The following is a 14,273-nucleotide window of genomic DNA, read 5'->3' on the forward strand; positions in this document are numbered from 1 at the left end:
TGTGACAAACGCTGCTAAAACTTATGTATATATCATTATTATGTTTTCATTTTTTGATTTGTATTCCATGTCGACGGTTATTATTTCATTATACGACATTGAAAATGATCCGATGTGGATCGAAACGCAGCGTTTGTTACATTTAATAAATTGATTATACATGTTTCAGCATATGTTTCTACAGTAATCTGTATTTCGCATACTCTAGACCTATTGCGTGGTCCATTAAGCCTATTAATATTTGTTGATTAGATTATTAAATATATTTATATCGATTGTATTTAATAATTGTGATATTTTATTTTAACGATTATCACTCTTTTCATTGAACCGACATTTTAAGTATGTATCTTTTTATTGCATTAATTTCAGTTTGAGTTAATCTAATGGAAGAAATAATTTCAAAGAAATTATATAAAGTCCAAATAAAAAAACTCGTCCAAATAAAATTAAAAAAACTTGGATGTAATGCGGGAAAAAATTTTGCTGAAGAAAAGCGAGCTAAATTAATATTACATTTCTTTCCATCTGTTTTAGTAGAATGCATTTTGATGAGAATGAAAAAGAAAAGGAAAAAGTGAATTAATAAATAAATTTGGAAAATCTTCAGGATTAAATTATTGGACTCTTTTTATTTTTTAAATTTTAAAATAAAATGATCTGCAATTATTATTTATTTATAAGCTTCCAGAAATGATAAATAGTTCCAAATTTATAAAATAATTTTCTTCAACTCGTGACCCTAATTCACCGCTTTTATCGACAAATTTGACTTTGCTAGAACAGAGATATTTTAACCAGATCTTCTCTCTCTCTTTCATTCTTTCCTACCGACATTTTATATCTCCACGTTCTTAATATTTCCTTTCCCATAATATCTTCTTTTCGTCTTGTTTAACGATACGACATTTGCGAACAAGGTCGGTTGCAACTATATTATTATTATTGGCGAGATGGAAATAAGATGATCCAAGAGAACGAGATAAAGATACCAAGAGAGAGAAGCAGAGGAAAGAGAAATAGGGATAGCAGCAAGATAGTCCTGTAGGTGAGACTAGCTTTCTCCACAATGCAATTTCCTGCACGCGCACCAAGTCACTGCAAAGTACAGAGTACTCTCGGCGGACCATTGTCTCCTCGTTGCATGCTCGTCTTCCTTATAGTTTAGTGGGTTACCTAGCTAGAGATTTTCTTCAGACGACGTGTTAGATAATCGCTCGCATCATAGCTTTGTCGCGAAATACATGCGAGAGATAATAGAAGAAACTATTGCAGTATATTATCTTATATCTCTTGTGTCTCATTACGTCTTGTCTTGCAAAATACCAATTATCGGATAATGGTCATGAGATACGTGTCATATCTTTTTTTCTGCGTTTTAAACTCGATAAACAGTCTATATTATTTTATTGCGAGTTAGCGATAATTACTGAACATATAAATTTTAATTCGGTCCAACTTTAAATATTGTTCGGACAAAACTACTAAAATAGATTTTAATCTTGGAGTTATTTGTAGAGAACGCATTGCTTCATTATAATTTTAATGAGAGAAACGAGCAAGAGTGCGGCAACTTCTTTTTGCCGGACAACTCGCGTCGTTCGAACGTTCACATCGACGGAAACTCGGGATGTGAGTTTTTCCACGCGTGGCGTACGTGCCCCGCGGTGCGTCGAGTTTGACGCACTTTCAGGGCCGATGCGTTTTCGCTGCGCGAGGCTTACGAATGCATCGTGCGTGTAGTAAAAGTCCCGTGAGTATATAGCGCAACGGGGGGTCGGAGCGTTGCATCCTTTAGTGAAGATAATGGGGAAAAGTCGGAGGGGAACCAAAGATAAAGGCCTTAGAAACAAGATAAGGATTACTTTCATGCAACTTTAATTTTATTATAATCACTACTCGCGTAATTTTTAACTTCTTCGCGTAATTTGTAATTCTTCAAATAGCAACCGATAAATTAATCAAGAAAGAAAGATAAAAGAGTTAAAAAATATATGAATTTAATAAAATATATAATGAACAAAATTATATAAATCAATCAGTTTTAAAAAAAAGCTTGCAAAGATCAAGAATTATAAATGCGTATTTTTGTATTAAACTCAATAATATTATTAATAAATATGTCGGTTAAGAACTTGTATGTAAAATAAAATAATAGCGATATAATCACGATAAAACTTGAACTCATCGAATGAAAAATTAAATAAAATACTGAAGATATTGATAAGGAAAAGATTTTATATAACGTAGATCCGTTTCTGAAGGAGAACGATGCTGCGCGTCCGGGAAGAGAAGGCAGGGTAGTGCATCGGTGAATCTAACGACCAAATCTCGACGCCAGTGTAAAATGCAAAACAGCAGCAAGCGCTGAAGTGAGGCGAGGTGAGGTGAGGTGAGGTGAGGTGAGAGACACGGTAGAAGCACTTCTTCCCCGAATGCGAATTCCACGATGCGTGGCGACCAAGGTGGAGGTCGGGTGCTCTCTTGCGGATCTCTCCTCGTCCTGCGCTCGCGTCCTTCTTTCACGCTCCGTCCTGTGTGCCGCCCTTGCTCTTCACGCGGGAGTGCGTGAAGCAGAACGAAAGGAGGGTACGGATTGTCTCGCCTTTGGACTCGCTCTCTCTCTTTTTCTCTCTTTTCTTTTGCGAACCCTGGTGTGTCTCGCGAGATATATTCGATTCTTTTGCACGATAAGGAAAATCTTGTACGTAGTGATGAGTTACCACTAGACAAACGAAGATTTGGATTCCATGTTTTATATAAAAAAAAAAAAGGAAAAAATACGATGTTTAAAATATTTATAAATAATTCTAAAAATATTATATTTTTTTGTAATAAATTTAATTTATTTTAATTTTCATGAAGCTTGATGAAATGTGTTACGAGGACTTAATTTTGCAAAATTAAAAGATTATCAAAAAAACGACAGCGTCCGTCAAATTTTTATGAACCATTAACGTCGAGTTGAATGTATACAAAAATCTTGGCGATTTATTTTAGAATAATCTTTTATCATGAGCAATTATATTTTTGTTAGTACATTCTACATACTTTCATTAGTGATATTTCATGGCTTCTGTCGTAATAAATTGTAATGACCGTTCGCAGTAAGATTCCTTAAACTTTCGTTTTACGAATAAAAAGATGAAGGGAAGAAGGGGAGGAGGGACATTCGCTCTTTTTTAAAATCCTTTCGTTTTCTCTTTCGACAATTTCCTTTCTCTAGAAATTTGTCAGGCTGTCAAAACTATGATGACCAGGCGTAAATGCACATCGTGCCAATTAACGTCGCGGCGCGCTACTTTCTGGAAATTAATGATCCGCGAATTTTTGCAATGACGATGAAAAAAGTTATTTAACAGTACTTTCGCCACACTAGGCTTCATTAACCGTCATTGCTGATTTTCACTTTCCAGCATCCTTTCGTCTATCAGTCCCGATAAAATTAACGATTGCTCGACACTTTCTAGGTCAGATTGCGAAAACGCGACACGTGTGCGACGTGATCACGTTTATCCAATTAGGTATCTTCAAACTTTTATCTCTCTATCGACGAAAAACATTAGAGCTGCAACGATAAGTGTAATATATACGTTAGTCTGTCTCTTACGACATCTATAATCAGGGCTCATAGATTAAATCCTTCATCCACTCCTCACTATTATTCAATTTATAAATGATACGCTTTATACGATCGATAAGACTTTAATCTATCGATCCCTCGGATAATCCATTATTGATCTGTGCTATTTTTAAATATTAGAAAAATATATAAAATCCAATAGAAGATAATGGAATATTGATGTCATTAGAGATAAGCATAAGCGTATTAAGGTCTCTCTCACAAATTTTCACTTTTGGAGCTTCCATTGAGAAGAATTGTGAGACGAAATAAAATGAAATTTCTCATTTTTTTTTATTTGCATCCTTATTTTTGCGAGAAGGAAAATTGCGCGATCAAGCCGATGTCAAGCGTGACGGGGAAATGATCACGGGGGCGATCTCGAGCGGCGTGCGTGAGTTAAGATCACGCATACTGTTAATAAATAATGCAGTAATGGGCGTTTGCGCGCGCGGGTCGAGGAGGGTAGCCGTTAAATGCGGCGGAACGGAGAAAGCCGCATTATTTACGCCCGCTGGCGGCTGGCTGGCGGTGACAAGTTTAAAAAGCCACGGGAAGTAATAACCGAGGTGTCCGCGGATTAAAAGGCGTGACACTGCTAGTTCCAGCGATCACTCTTCCCCGCAACGATGTAATTAAATCCTGCAACGTACATATATGTACGTTTGTCGATTCTTTACGACTGTAGCCCGTCTCTTGCCGTCTTTCCTTCCCCCTCCCCCTTTATGTTATGCCGATTGCGTCATGTGTATAATGTTATGCTAACGGCCGACGATCGGATCAACGACAATCGAGCCTCGACTAACTCGTGGTTTCTCTACCTGAACGTTCGAGACCTTGACGCGCGAATTCACATGGTCGGTTTTAACGGGAATCCGAAACGCGATTCTTTTTAACATATTCCTGAGGTTTCAGCCTTGAAGATACAATATAAGCATTGTACGAGTACATCAGCTGTCGCGAACATGTGAATTTGTAAACGACGCTTGTTTCGAAATTAAAGCTCAATAATTAAAAGACAATTATGTAATTAACTGATTTGGAATTGGAAACCCGGCAACGTCTTCCATTTGTCAATTTTATTGAATCAATAGTCGATTTTAAATTTTTTAATTATAATATAAACAATGATAATTCAAATATAATTTTTGACAAGAAAAAAATCATCATAAAAATGATTGAAAAATTTGGAATCTTTCGAATTAGAAACCCGGCAACGTCTTCCATTTGTCAATTTTATTGAATCAATAGCCGATTAAAAATTTTTTAATTATAATATAAACAATGATATTCAAATATAATTTTTGACAAGAAAAAAATCATAAAAATGATTGAAAAATTTATTCCTATTCGGAAAATAATGTCTGACATCGGTACATTTCATAAAAATGGATGATAGAAAATGAAGATAACGATAAGGAGATGAATTATTTTTCCTCTGTATTGTTTTATATATTCGAAAGTTATAACCTCTTATTTTCCTCACGCAATTTGCAGGGAAATCCTGCAAATTAAAAAAAAAAGTGAAAACAAACGCGATGGTTTCTCGTTAGCGAATCACGACTTAATGTCTCACTCGGCGAGCGAAATTGATAGTGGCGCAATTAGACGCGTAAATTATACGCTCGTCATTGCTCGTTGCGAGCGCGCGCGCGCGCGCGACGGCCTATCTGTCCGTAAAATGACAATGTACTCCGGTGCGCGAGAATGTGTGGTGGTAGTTACGTACACGTAAAACGGTTTAGATTCGCGCCGTGAGATAACCTTCGTCGTAGCTTACCGAGCGCGTCGCCGGTCGTCTCTCTCTATTTTTCTCTCCCTCTTTCTCTCTCTCTTTTTTTTCTCTCTTTATCTCTCTCTTTCTCTCTCTCTTGCAGCTATTCCCGATGCACGCCCGCGCGTACGGATGTAGCTATACGCGTCGTAGGCTCGTCCCTCCGGTGCGTACACGCACTGAAATACGCATCGCAAAACATTGTTCCCGCACGGTGCTAGGCGCAACGATGAGTTCGCTGACGGTAAGATACTCTCCTAGAACGGAAACACGTGGTGAAGATGTCGTCCTCGCTTGGACATACTTTTGTATATGTGTAGTTTTGATCAAAATATCAAACATTGTAAATATTCTCTATTCTAAAAGATACAAAAAGCTCCTTATTTAAAAAAAAAAGTAATAATGTTTGATATAATTAAAATAAACTTTTTCCGATATTTGTAGAATAATACGAATATTTTACATATAATTTTTTATGTTAATCAATTTACCTAATTATTCAGTATATAAAATATTATGATAAGATCATTAAAAAGTGGATATGAGATACTTTAAATTTTATATGACGCATATGACATTGAAATAAATTATAAAATATTATTTAAATTATATGGTCTTTCCAGTGACTTTATTTGAATATTTTTATATGAATATTTATAAGAATCGATTTGTATAAAAATAAGATATTTATTATTTTTTTAAAATACCGTTGTGTGACGTTGATATGTCAAGGTAAAATACACGACGTAAACAATTTATTTTATATATCATATTTTCCAAAATTATAAAACTTTTATTTGCGTTTTTTAATATTTTTTTATACAATTGGTTACAATTTATCTTGTACATAATATATATATAATTTTGTCTTCTGTAACTGCATCTTTCTGAAACTAAATGCAATGTCGAACGGCAAACGGCGAATGGCGATAGGACGAGACCTGAAAAATAATCGCGGTTTTAACGACTCATTTCCCTTCGCGCCGCGATAAAACGGCTCGCTTTCATCGGGCATGTACCTCACGTGCAACGTCCTCGGCGCCGTCGTTTCCTGTTTCCTTCCCTTATCTGAGCGTCGGCAGAAACAGGAAAATCCACGAAAGCCCATACGTTATCTGCCACGTACGGTCAGGGTTTCGCACACGGTACCCAAGTACGAGAGACGAGATATCAGTCGTGCAATGCACGCCGAGCAATACACGCTGGTACTGCGAAACGCCCGTTGCGGAAACGCCGAATGAATTATTTCGCAGCTGCGCACGATCGCCAGAATTATTTTCCTCGCGGAGATTCATTGTTTTAGATCGGTGCAATCCCCGGAGAGATCTGGGACTAGAAATGAAATTTATGGTTTGCGTATAAAGTCGTTTTTTTTAAATAAATTTACTATCATTTTTTTCTGCAACTTATGCTAATCTACATTAAATTAATCATTAAACTTCGGATCAAAATTCAAATGTTGAAGCAATTTATTTGAAATAAACCGAGAGATAGATTCGTTATCTATTTCTGTTTTTAAATTCTGTCTTTATAACTTAATCCGCGAAAAAATCCAACTTTGTGTGATTGTAAAAGTTATTCGTATCTCGACAGATTTTCATTTAAGGAAAAATTAATGTCAAATAATATATCTATCTATTCAAATAATATAATTCTAAAATTGCCCTCAGCATTGTATCTTATGGACTGCGAAGGATATTATACTAGTCTGCCAGAGGCAAATATGTTTCCAAGAGTTTAACATAACGGCGGGACCGACTGTCATGATATTCTCATGGTATTCGTCTTATCGACTCTCTTCATCTCGCGCGATTATAAAGTAGCTGCTCCATATAACGTAACGTAATGGGTTAATCAAGTTTCGCTCAGAGGCCTTGCTTCCGCGACTGATGTACGATGTCATTACGCTCATAAATCTTCAAGCCGCGCGAAAGGAGAAGCAAGAGGGGGAAAGAGAAAGAGAGAGAAAGGGAAAAGAGAGGAAGGGAGATCAGGTATGACGGGAACAATGTTTTCTCCATCGTGTTATCCGTCGTGCGGGGAATTTTAACGCTACGCGTGAGTTAATGTGACGAAATGCCGTGTAAAAGACTCGTACACGTCGCCGATGCGTCGACCAGACTGATGGAGCGGCGCTACGTGCCAGATATGACACCAGATCCGACTGTGCTCGTCCTATAAACTAGGAAATTATTCAAATTAGCTATGCAGGTTTCACGGGAGTCGCCTAGGCACCGAAGGTACGAAGGCACGAAGGCTACAAACTACTCCGTCTTCGTTTTTCTCTCGTTCCTTCCTCCTTTTCGCGATGCAGCCCGTTGCATCTATTTGCGCGACGCGATGCGATGCACTTTTCCCTCTTCTCGTCATTCGCCCGACGTTTCTTCCCAAGAAAAGGTGCAACGCCGTCCACGCGACGAATGCGAAATGCAAACACGTCAGACAGATTGCGTGAGCTGCATCGGCTTGGCTTTTTTTACGAGAATTTATGTTTAAGATCGATTCTCTTAGAACACAGTTGCATACCATATAGATTTAGTTATTTACGATTATTTATGTGTACGATCCGGAATATGAATGAACATATTAACGATCAGATTTGAGTTATTTATAGATGTAGTTATTTATAGATGTTACCAAACTCTTGCCTGCATTGCGAATACATGTTGCAAGCGAAGTATTGCGTAAGTGTAAAGCTGACGTATCCTTTCGTGGAAACTTATAAACAATTGGGAGTCTTGGCTTTATTTTCAATAGTTTTTTGATAGTTTAAAACACATAAATTTCTATATATTATATTAGACTACTAACAACAATGTTACAGCTTAATTTTTTGAGCAATTTTGAATCTTTTCAATTTGATTTTCTTATTATAACTCTTTCTAGATTATACACATGTATATATTTGATTTTTTTACTGTAACTTTACAATCACTTCTTATCAAATGACGATCAAATTCCCGATATAAATTCTGTCTAAATGTAAATGGCTGCCCTTGTTTCACATTTCACTATATGAAGATAATCATATTAGCAGCCTAGTATAATATATAGAAGCTTGTGATTTAAATGGTTCTGGTCATTAAACAAAAAAATTGCCTCAGGGTAAAATAAGATGCCGAGTTCCTACATTTTATTTTGTAAGATTTTTCTTATTATTTTTCGTCAGACTTTCAAAGATTCATTTTATGTGAATTCTAAAAAGTTATATTTTTAAAAACAAAAAAACAGATTAATATAAAATAATCACGAACACAAATACGCATATGTAAGAATATCGAGAAATACTAATCAATTTTCAAGAATTCTGTTTATTCTCAAATATTTCTCATGTAATTCTTAATATATTTATGCATTTTCTAAAATTTTAATTATTAGCAATATTAGAATATTTTTTAAATAATTTATTTTTAAAAATAATTATTTGTTTAAACTGTCAAAAACTGTAAAACTGAAAATAATATTTTAGAACTTTAAATTATTTATAAGTTATAAAATGATACGTCTTAGCTTCATGCATACAAATATTGATTCCGCGCCCATTTATTGGTAATGTGAAAAATTATTATATATATAATTTATAATATATATAATATATAATTTTTATATATAAATATATATAATATATAATTTTTATCTATCGAACTCTTCAAAACGCAGCATAATTATAGTACAGTATATTGATAGGTTTATTATAGATGCATTAATGCATATAAATGTATATCGGTTATTATCGTAATTTTTGCTGCATATTATATTATACATTTTTAATGATTTTTTTCTTGCTACTGATGGCAATATATCGTGCATAACGCGAGGTACAAATCGCAAAGATAATTACTTGATCGATATAATCGCGCCAATACTTGTCACATCAGTATTATAATCACGCGCATTCATTTTTCTTTCTGTTGCAGGATCGAGCCACTAGTGCCAAAAGTCAACAAGTGAGTAGAACGAGTATCGAGCGTGAGTACCTCTTATTTACGCGTAATGTAATTACAAACTCACGGAGAGCCACGTTAAGGGTTAATACTTGTTTCACGTGAGATTTATGTTTCTCTCGTTCAGCCCCGCACGCACGTGTGCATAAAATCGTGTATCTACGCGCATGCTACTCCATCGACCGTGATTCTTAATTACATTTTGAATTACGCTGTAAAACGAGATGAAAACGTTTGAATCTTATCGTACTATGACGTAAAAGCTGCGAGTCATTTTCGAAAGGCGTTTCCGCGGAAGTGAGTGTGCTTATGCACCTTGCGTTCAACGATTGATTGATTGAGTCCGGCTGTCACATGATGAGGAAAGACTGAGAAAAGAAAGTATACCTGTCCCGTAATGCGCGGTTTCCGGTGATTTTTCTGTCATGCGCATTTACGATAATTAAGGATTTCGATTATAATTGGGACAAATAAGGAAACTTGGTAAATTGAAGTATATATTTATCACGAGAGATATTATATACAAGTTACAAATAGGATGCTAATCACGACAGATATTATGCTTTCATGATAGTCACGCAATCTCGTAGGACGGAGAAGGAAAAAAATTTAGAACTAGATAATAAGAGAAAGAGAGAATTTAGATCCTCACTTCAAATTTATACATTATTTATGAGTAATATTTCTCGTTTGCATATTTTTTTAGTAATAAATCTCTAATAGAAGTTAAAATAATTTTCATATAAGTAATAACAATTATGAAAGAAGGACCAACTGTTTATTAAAGTCATTAAGATTAAAATTTATTATTATTATTATTATTATTAAAATTTTTGTGCAAGAAGAGTAGAAAAAGAAGAGAGAGAAATTAAAATTATATTATGTCTAATTTAAAAATATAAAGAATCTATTGGTAACTCATAGAAAAAAAATTAATCACGTTCAAAGGGCCTGCCATAATTGAGAGATCACGCCAATTAGGCGCGCCTTTAACGGTTTAACTGTTAGGCGGAAGTCGATAGAGTCCTCGGGCTCTATATTTGCATTCTGATTATAAGCTTGCACAAAGCTAAAGCGTCGTATCTCGTCAATTATCATTATCTTTCATAATCCCCCGTGTTACTCGTTATGAGTTTATCGGCGATAAATAAGAAAGCACAAGCCAATTCAGCTAAAAGAAATCGTCATCTCAATTTGCCAGGTTTTTTTACTATTGCGTGATTTCATTGATTTAAGCCTCGCCTTCTCGTCTATTCGCTGATCTGCATTTCCATTTTGATTATAAATGAGTGTGATGGCGTTCGCGTGTTATCCGAGGAGAGATAGAACCTATCCAGGACGTAAACGCAACACGCCCTCTGCGATCGCTTCTCGTTTAGGGGACGTTTAATGCGATGCAATCCTGTTAATTCTAATCTAAACGTTCATTCAACACGAAATAAAAAAAAATATGTAATTCTATGTAAGATCGAGTATAATGTAATTTCTCTTATTGTTTCAAAATATATTTCATATTTTTTGAACGCATATTTGAAATGGAAAAAATTGACAAAATTGAAAGAATAATATTTATGGAGGCATCATTTTAAAAATAAAGGTTTAAAATGAAGCTAACATAAGTACAGTTAAATAGTAAAAAGCCTAGTCTTTAACACGCAAACGCGTCTCACAATACTAACTACGCATTCAGGAATTTAACGTTAATATGACAAGTAAAGATCGCTATATTATGCGGACCATGAAAGGCTAACTCAGTGAAGAGCATGTAAAGTTCAGAAAGTATAAACGTTCAAACATCTGAGGTGTCATAAACACTCAATGCCTGAGCAGTCGCATTTTTCTGCTTCAAAAAGAGAAAATATACGTAATGTCTAAAGAAAGATGTTCTTGTCAAATGCAAAGTCTGCCACAGGATTCATTCATTTTTTACATTGATTTTATCGAATTTTAATGTAAAAGAACAAGTATTTGTTCTCCTTAGCATATATTACATGTCGTTACATAATGGAAATATTATTCAATATGGACATCAATAGTCTGATGCGTCGCACGTACTGTAAAGAACGAGGAGGCATTGAACTCATTGACTCATCGTTGTATAATAATACTGGTACCGCAGCATATTGCTGAGCGTGTAAATATTAATAAAATCAAATCAGATCCGTGACATTGATTGGTCTTAAATTATATCGAGATTTCTTGCTAGAAATTCCGTGAGTTTTATATTCAAATTCATTTCTCCGGATTATGAAATAATATGAAATAATATGAAATAATTATATTACTGTGAACTTTTGCAGTGAAGTCTGGAAAATTGTAAAGTTTATTACATATTGTTTCTCATTTATTTTACATAACATGTAATTGATTCATAAATTGCATAATAATTATATGTATGTATGTACATATTTTTATGCGTTCAAGTTTAACAAAATTAAATACGTTGTGCGTATCTAAAACTGGGGAAAAAAATTAATTATTATAAATCTAATATATTCTCTCTAATTTACCGGCACAAAGACACAAAGTTTTAATATTCGCTAATATGTATATAAAAACTTTGCATTTTTCTTTGTTTGCCGAGATTAATATATTAGGTTTATAAAAATTTGTACATACATATATATGTATAATAATTGCCGTATAATATTTCTTCCTACTGGATATGTTGTAATTCGTCTTGTAATACATCTTTTATACCTTATTCGATGCGTACAGACGCATCTGTCAACATAATTCAAATATATTGCGGCGCGTGTAGCAATATTATAAGGCATGACGAAGGGTAAAAGGAGCGGAGACGTCGCTGTGAAATAATATTAATTACCGATGAGACGTTACGCCTGTCCAAGGCGAGTTGGTCGCTCTTTCTCAGAGAGAGAGAAATACCAGTCCTCCCGGTATAAAGCGGGCAGCATCCTGTCCGTAGGATTCGCATTTCCATTTCGATTACAAGCTGCTAGGAACGTACAATGTTGTACCCTCGCTATTACTCAGATACCCCCGTATTATTGCTTCTGATGAGCGGGTCCTTTTTCTAACCCTCCTTCTCCTTGTCTCTCTTTCCTCGTATTCTTCCCTCTTGGGTCGCGATCTCCGTCTCTCGTTGTTTCTGACTTCTTCATGGGATTCCTGCGGTTCTACCGCGAACCACGTGGAAAAAGGCAGGATGTACGCAGAATATTTCGCGACCTTGCGATTCACGTATAAAGCCATACATGGCGTGGCTTTTTTTCTTTCTCCCGCGTAGCGTAGGATGACTCGGACGAGCGGATGAGGCTAACGTTTGAATTTTCTCGTGGCACGCAAGTGGCGGACGAACCTCCTCGTTATATTAACGTGCGGGGATATAACACTTTGAATACTTTTACGACTCTATCGCGGATTGATGTCTTCATCGATTGCGAGGGATCAACGCGTGTTTCGATTATAATGACCGCCAGCGGTTCTTATGTGATACAAAAACTAGGTTGCAAGTTATTTGCCGTGTGGATACAGTTTTTTTATTTTTGCAGCTAAATGCTATCTAATAATAGTTTATAACATGTATCGTGTTACATGTTAATATATATGTTAGATGTATTACATGTTAACATTATTGTATGTACAGAGTGCTTTACATAAAGTGTTACGAAGTATTTTCCTCGAAATTTGACATAAAAAAAATATTTTAAACAAAATTTATAGGATTTAATAAATAATTAAGAATCATGTGAAGGTAAATATTTTACATGGCACGCGCTGTATACATTACTCTTTTTTAATAATTGTGAGAAATATTTCTCACAATTATTATGTAAAATTATTTATATATAATTCTATAATATATTATGTAAAATTTAATTCTATAATATATTATGTAAAATTATTTATAATTATTTAGTTTTATTTAAACAAAAATATTTTCTCTTTTTTTCTATTTTTTATAAAAGATGTGCTTGATCATCGTCGTTAATAATTTTCATAATTTAATAATTACGTAATACTTTAATATTATACTTTTCACGCGTAGCACACGAGTATCTCTATCTTCGATCGTGCTTGAAGACTCGTACACGAATTTCACGAGCTTCCCGTCTTACCGTTCGCCGCGGTGGAATTATTTCCTTTACAATTACATCGGCGATAACAGGTCATTCTGCATCTCTGCCTTACGCCGTACGCAAATCCTCCTTTGATGTACCGCAGCGACGCGACGGTGAGGCTGAATTCACGCGAGCGAGCGAGCGAACGAGCAAGCATGCACGCACATGCGTGCCCGTGTTTGCACGCATTCGTTTGCACATTGTAGGAACGTGCTGAGCCGATCCCGGCTCAGCGATCTGAGCATGGTTACGTTAGTCCCGGCTTTATAATGAGTCGATCTCCGTTTGCACAAACAACCAGCTGACGCATAAGAAAAGTACTTCTCTCAAGCGATCGGTCGGTCGGTCGGTCGGTTCGTTGATCGTGGCCTTTTACTCTTATTACTGCATTATGAGTCCAGTATTTCTTAATCAAGATAATTATTCTCGTAACGTCAAGGCGTCATGTTAAGAAATCTCATTGTCTCTTGTTGTTAAAGGATAAGGCGTATGAGCGCGCGCGACGTTTTTTCGCCTCGAAAAGAGGGTTCTGTTAAGTGTGGTTATTCGAGCGAAATTTTATTCGAGGTTGAGGTTGATTCGTTTTTTTTTTTCGAGCCTCTTCTCGTGAGTGTTGTCATCGTCGTCGTTGCGGATCCTATGAGGTGAAAACGAGCTGCAGAGGAATTTCGGACGAGGTTGCTGCACTGACGGAAAAAAAAGTTGCCAAAAATAAATGATCCTCCCTTCCTTTTTCCGCGCCTGAATGAACGCTACTTTGTAAGAGCGACCTACACTCGATATACTTCTGCACTCGATGATTCGAAGAATCTTTCTCTCAAGTGGTTAATGTCGACCAACAAAAAATC

At 35.5% G+C, this 14,273-nt stretch overlaps 1 protein-coding gene across 8 annotated transcripts in view; it reads left to right on the plus strand.

Annotated features, from left to right (window-relative positions):
* Positions 1–14,273, plus strand: part of Sano (CABIT domain-containing protein serrano) — a 129,067-nt gene that overhangs the window by 54,468 nt on the left and 60,326 nt on the right. For 4 of the 8 annotated variants that reach the window (XM_083107979.1, XM_083107985.1, XM_083107978.1 and 1 more), the window contains one exon: positions 9,314–9,343. The gene's annotated coding sequence lies outside the window, so the exon portion shown is untranslated. Of the gene's footprint in view, positions 1–5,499; positions 5,641–9,313; positions 9,366–14,273 lie in introns of all 8 variants that reach the window. The other 4 variants (XM_083107983.1, XM_083107982.1, XM_083107980.1 and 1 more) reach the window with 2 other exon arrangements.

This window comes from Camponotus vicinus, unplaced genomic scaffold, assembly GCF_025532165.1.
Source record: "Camponotus vicinus isolate PSW18456_S1 unplaced genomic scaffold, iyCamVici1.0 SCAF_9, whole genome shotgun sequence".
Lineage (NCBI taxonomy): Eukaryota > Metazoa > Arthropoda > Insecta > Hymenoptera > Formicidae > Camponotus > Camponotus vicinus.